The 6892-nt window shown below is 42.3% G+C and overlaps 1 pseudogene; it reads left to right on the top strand.

Annotated features, from left to right (window-relative positions):
* The first annotated feature begins 1357 nt into the window (after window positions 1–1357).
* LOC147861154 (putative germin-like protein 8-1 pseudogene) lies at window positions 1358–2119 on the top strand (annotated as a pseudogene).
* Window positions 2120–6892: the final 4773 nt, after the last annotated feature.

The raw sequence follows: 6892 nt of genomic DNA on the forward strand, positions 1-6892 counted from the left end.
GGATGTCTATCAAAATTGGGTTGTCTTCCTACCAGTTATTGGAAATTTTGATTCTTCTCCCACAGTGGGCACCGCCAATATTGTTCCATCAAGGTTGTGGTAAATGACATTATCATTTGAACTCCTAATCACCATAGCTAAAGCAAACCACCAGTTTGTAAACTTTAGTATGAGTTGTGTTGGTTGTACCCTTTCTTTCTTCGATTGCTCTATGGTTATCTCTATGTCATGGACCTCTTTTCAAGTTGCCTAATCCTTATTGTGAGAAGATCCTCCCCACTCACTTCCTCCCATGGCATAGTGACTACTGAGTCGGTTGGATGGAGCCCATCCCTATGTCACAAATTTGGGTGTAATTGGTTTGGTAAGGATTGTTCAAGTTGTCAATAAGGTTCGTAATAGGGAGCATGATGCTAGAAGAAGTTCAAAATGGTAGGGATGTGAAATGACATCCAAACTGCGAGATGAGTTGTGAATAAAATATCACAAAAGCACAGAAAAGGAGATACACGAGCAATGAGTAAGACAAGTAAATAGAATGGTTGGTTGTTGAGCTTCTTGAGAACGAAATTGTAAGAGGACACGCTTTCTATAGAATTATGTATGCAAACGATAGACCATTAATGCGTGCCACCTCGCAACTCTCTATATCACGTGGCACCCAATAACTCTTATCTCTGTACACAAGTAACCATGTGACCATTGTTATCACATAATTAGGTGGAATCATAGAATATGCTACCAATATCGCCTATTACATTTTAATGTGTAGCATATCATCAGTCATGACAAAATCGTGCCGATATGTGAAATGGAATAGGGAAATGGTTAGTAAGGGACTCTAAAGCATTCAAACATGTAGCCTCGCGTCATAGCATTGCAACTCTCAAAACACATTTGAGAATTAGTCACATGTAGGATGTGATCAATGTTGTGCTCGCAAATATCGTGCCGTGCCGCACACATCCATACATATTGGAAGGAAGGCATACATCTCCTACAACAAAGGAGAGAGAAGATGTCCGTCTTGTTTGCCGGTCAATTGATTGAAGAAGGAAGGCCTTTTACTTTTTCTTTCTTTCTTTCTTTCTGCAGGTTTACGATTTCTCCCTCCTCTCTCTCGTGTCTTCAATTCAACAACGCGTTGCCTCGACGCTCTGCACACACAACACACACACACACACTCTCTCTCTCTCTCTCTCTCTCTCTCTCTCTGTGTATATATATATATAAATACATCCTCATTCTCATCATCCTACCCCATCCCTATCCTTCCCTACTACTGTCTCTCATTCACGCACATTCAGTAAACAACAACAAACTCCTCCAGCCTCACATATAAGAAACAACAACAGACATGCCTTCTTCTTCTTCTTCTTCTTCTAGAATGCTAGCCCTCCTCAGCCTTATTGTCGCTTTATATGTCACAGCTCCTCCTGGCCTACTTGTGGGCGCAGCGGACGAGGACCCGCTGCAAGATTTCTGTGTGGCCGATGCCAATGCAGCTGCAGCCATCACCATCAATGGCGTAACCTGCAAGCCAGCCCACAAAGTCGTAGCCCAGGACTTCACGTCCACGCTGCTGCGATCACCTGCAGCAACAGCAGCAACCACATATGATTCTTATTATACTACTGGCTCCCAGCGCAGCAGCAATGGCAGTAAGGCGGCCATGGTCACCTTGGCCTCTGTGGCCACCTTCCCTGGGCTCAATACGCAAGGCCTGTCCATCGCTCGCATCGACTTCCCGCCCAACGGCGGACTGAACCAACCCCACGTCCACCCGCGTGCCAGCGAGGTGCTCTTCCTGGTGCAGGGCACGCTCACCGTCGGCTTCGTCTCCACCGCCCCCAACAACACGCTCTTCCAGGCCACGCTCTACCCCGGCGATCTCTTCGTCTTCCCCCGCGGCCTCGTCCACTTCCAGATCAACCTAGACAAGAAGAATCCAGCTCTGGCCATCGCCGCCTTGAACAGCCAGAATCCAGGACTCTCCCAGCTCGCTGTGGCCCTCTTCGCCGCCAACCCACCACTGCCAGGGATGGTGCTTCAGAATACGTTCGGCATAGAGCAGTCTGAAGTGGACGCCCTCGCGGCCAGCGTGAAAAAGGCAAACTAAAGGTTGAATCGGAAGACGGTCACCCTGTAGCAAGCAGCAATCCTGAATCTCACTACCTTTATATACCCATCTCTCTATCCACGCCTACTTACGTCTCGTAATTAAATTCACAGCATGCATGTCACCACCATGTTCATAATAATACCTTGCGCTTGCATTGGGGCGGCATTCCTCGCTCACAATAAGTTAGTTAGTTGGTAGTCTTTGTGTAATAACTGAATGCTCTTTTAACATAGTCATTTTCTTATTACTAAGACTCACGCGTGTATCTGTCTTATGTATACAAACATATAAATATACATTGTGTGATGATCGATAGTGTGTGTTGCTCGTGTGTGTGTGTGTGTGTGTGTGTGTGTGTGTGTGTGTGTGTGTGTGTGTGCACATGCCCAAATTGTTTCCATCACCACTCGAGTGCCATTCGTACACAAAGAATTCATTACCAACTATACATACATGTGCAACCAGTCGTTCTGAAGTTCTTTCGGTTTCCTTGTTGCGAACATACTCCCTACGAGGGTTTACTCATCAAGAAACGAAGTTTGTGGAGTTAAAACACATGACAGGGTTTCATACCAATATAACTTGATATGGAATGTAGTATCTCAAAAGATTACTAAGCACATTTACCAATAGATTACATACATGCATGGAAACTGAGCAAGAGATTGGCCTAATTATTATGTGCACATATTGTGGTGTACCTTTTTGAGTAAGCACATGCCTTAAATCTAGAAAGAAAGAAAATGAGACTTGAGTAAGACAAATCCAGATGTGTACAACTCACAATGTACCTACCTTATACTTCCAAGGATTTGTCGATAAGGAAGTGATTTCATGAGTTGCTCTTCTTCCATGGTCTTTGGACTATAATTGGATGATAGTTTGCACGGTACGGTCATTGGTGTTGCAACAGGTTTACACTTGGACATCTCAAACTTGTGAAGAATTTCTTCGACCAATTTCCATTGTGACATGGTAAGTGTGCCTTTCGTCCTATTCCTTGTTACCTTGATACCAATGCAATACCCTAGTGGTCCAAGGGAAACTTCTCCTTGAGTTGATTTATAGCCTTTCGCATTGAAGTACTAGAGTTAGAGGCAATTGGTAAATCATCAACATACACACCAATGGTTGCATAGTCACTTCCTAAAGATTTGGCGCGGCTTGAAGACACTGAAAATTAATAGACATAAGAAATTTATGGAGCTTATAATGCCACATTCGTGGAAATTGTTTCAAACCATACAATGACTTATGAAGCTTACACACATACTTTGGGAATTTTGAATCTTCAAAAAATGCGAGTGTTGCATGGATATTTCTTCATTTAAGTCACCATGTAAAAACGCGGTGTTGATATCCAAGTGGTGAAGTTCAAGAATAAAACCAGTTGAAAAAGCAAGCACGGTACGTAATGGAACCATGTTTAGTGTCGCAGCAAATGTTTCTTTAAAATCCACGCTAGCAATTTGTGAAAACTTACGAACAACAACACAAGCTTTATATCTTGTCACTACACCATGTGCATCTTTCTTCTTCATGAGTGCCCACTTACTAGATACAATGTTACGATGCTTTGGTCATGGCGCCAAGGTGAATATAGAATAAAGAATAATATTAGTAGGAAAATAAAACATATTATGATAAATAAAGTAAGAAATAATTATTCCTAAAATACCCCTCTTTTATAAAAACGTTGTGTAACTACCCTCTTATATATATACACATTGTAACCACTATTCATGTCATGTGAGAAATACAACTGTTAGTTTCTTGATGTCTCTCTCTCTCTCTCTCTCTCTCTTTCTTTCATGTGGACGCAATTAGAGAGACCATTGATGATGATGTTATCACGCCAACTCCGAAGCAAATCGTCGGTCCCACATGACATTATTAGGGCTGAGTTCACTCTACCCCCTATGTTATTAGAAGCACTTTTTCAACTTGTAGTCTTTATCCATGGGATACATAACCAACCACTTCATAGAATATCCCATCAAGCCTTTAAGGCTTCTCGAGCACTGTATGAGTCCGGCTATACTAGCTCATGGTATGGCATGATGGTGAGTTGGCTTCTTGCCAACGGTCTAGACATTAATACCTCCCCCCCCTTAAGTACGACCACACGACTGATAACACTTTAATCTCTCATGAGGACCGTAATAAAGTAATACGCAAAGAAATATGGCAAATTTATACTCGGTATAAATGGATCACCCCACTAGAGCCACTCCCATCTAAAATGTCGTACTATAAGGAATACTTTATGCACTTCTATAAGTTAGGTTTTATCATGCGACCAAGATATCTAGATGTATTCTTACCACATGCACTAAGGGTTGCCATTGGTCAACATAGAATATCATCTTAGAATGGACGTACTAATGGAGTCCCTAGGGAGGAAAGGATATGTAGGTTATGCCACATAGAGATAGAGGATGAGTACCATTTTACATGCAAATGCCCCACCTATGCCAAGATAAGGGCAAAATACCAAGACATACTTGGTTCCTCTCCCGCCCTCCCTAAACTATTAGATACACTAGATATAAAGAAATTAGGTAGATACATCTTAGAATTGAAACAACACAGAGAGAATAGGTTACAATACGTTGATAATAATGTTGCTAATGTTCACCAACATGTAACAAATGAAGTTTTTCAAGAATAGGGGGAGACAATGAATGTCGTCACACCTGCACCACTCGGGCTTTTCCTTGATGAAGCAGAAAATCAAAGAAGAACCAAACGCCCTTGGATGCTAGGTTTCGAAGCAACTCGACGAGATGTAGAAGTAATAAAGAAAATAAGGGAACGTGAACTACACCGACTAGAAGCCATGGCTAGGGCACTCTATGCATCGGGACCATGGGTCACAGCCACACCAAAAACTTTTGACCTCCCACTTCTTTTTGAGAGACTTGGGTGGAAATGAGATTAGGCTTAGTGCAAAGTTTTGTACACTACTAGAACTCTCTTAGGTTAAGCTATTTTCTTTTATTTTAGTTTTGATGATTGGATAAACACTCATTTTTGTTGTAAACCAATTGTCTCATGGGCCAAATTTGGCCTTAGAAGACGTTAATATATCTTTCTTCTTCTTTCTTTCTTCTTTCTCTCTCTCTCTCTCTCTCTCTCTCTCTCTCTCTCTCTCCTTGTTATCTTCTTCCTATCTCTTGTGTTATTGCTTGATTTCTTATATGGTATCAAAGAAAAATTTGAGACATCAATCAAAACACAAAACATTTTGTTCTTGCATTGATCCGATGATCTAAGCAATATGGAGTTCGAAGAAGAATCAGAAAACCTATCCACATCCACATCAAACAATCACCATCTTGCAAATCCATCAAATATGGTAAGAAAATACGTATTTGAGAAACTAACTACCTATAATTACAAGATGTGGAAGACATAGATGGAGTTGATAATGTAACGTAATAATCTAAAAGATATAATAGATGGCTCCATGAAAATGCCTGCACAAGAAAATGGGATGTGTGTAAAGAATCAAGAGATGGATTCTGTGCAGCGGAATAAATATGAATTGTGTGTGTATGAGAGAGAGAGAGAGAGAGAGAGAGAGAGAGAAGGAGTAAGACACAGAGAATATGCAAGGTAAAGTATATTAACAAAGGAGAAAGACTCAACAACATACAAGGTGGGAGGAGGGTGCTTTATATAGTCACCCTCTCTCTTCATTAACTACAAGACTCATGGAGCATGGGGAATGTGAAAGCTCATAAGTTATGTGTCATAGAATAGGATTCTATGACTCATACTAAATGCTAGAATACAAAGTGGTGACATAATGGTGACTCTTGAATGTTAGAGTGTCTATTCACTCTCAAGGTTAATCCACACACTAGACCAAGTTGAGCTTGATTCTCAACATGCCCCCTCAAGCTCAAGTCAGGTTGGTTTTAGACGGTATCCGAAATCTGCTTTGACTCGCATTCCAGAGTCCACGTCAACTCGCGTCGACTCGCATTTATGTGGAGTTGTGGAATCCGTGCTCCAGCTTGCGTTATGCGGAGTTGCGAAGTCTGTGCTCCGGCTTGCGTCTTTCTTCGCGGCTTTGCGCGGTAGATCGGCTCTTCGCGGCTTCCTTGCGCGGTTACGGAATCCACGCGTTATAGCATAGTGTCTTCAGTACTCCCCCTCAAGCTTGGCAGGTTAGGGATCGTCAATTTGAGATCGGTCAAGGATTCACATAGCTTGTCAGCTCCCAAGGCTTTAGTGAAAATGTTGGTTGCTTGAAGATTTGTGCTAATCTATTGTAGGTCGACATCGCCAGATAGAACGCGCTCTCGGATGAAGTGATAGTGCACTTCGATGTGCTTTGTCCGTGCGTGAAACATCGGGTTCCGAGCCAGATAGATATTGCTCATGTTGTCGTAGTAAAGGGAAGTTAGATCCTTGATGGGTACGCCGAGATCCTTGAGTATCCTTCTGAGCCATACGTGTTACGTGCATGACCATATAATATCCCATGTTGAGAATTTACCGTAGTATTCTATACACGTGGATAAGTGTGAGGGTTAAACGAGAGTGTAAAGAAGGGGATGATTACTTTTAATCATCGGGATTGAGACAACCCATTAGGCCAAGTGTGAACTTGCTTGGGGGCCTTGGGTATCACTATAAATAAGAGGCCTAGCTACCCTCATTTCATCATCTTGTGTACTACGTCGAGACTCTGTGTTGTGGTGGGTCAACTCTTGTAGTGAGCGTGCTAGCACCAGTTACAACTCGATGCCACGACGGTGG

This window comes from Azolla caroliniana, unplaced genomic scaffold (assembly GCF_043228905.1).
Source record: "Azolla caroliniana isolate FFs.n. ecotype wild unplaced genomic scaffold, voAzoCaro1.0.p SCAF_8, whole genome shotgun sequence".
NCBI lineage: Eukaryota > Viridiplantae > Streptophyta > Polypodiopsida > Salviniales > Salviniaceae > Azolla > Azolla caroliniana.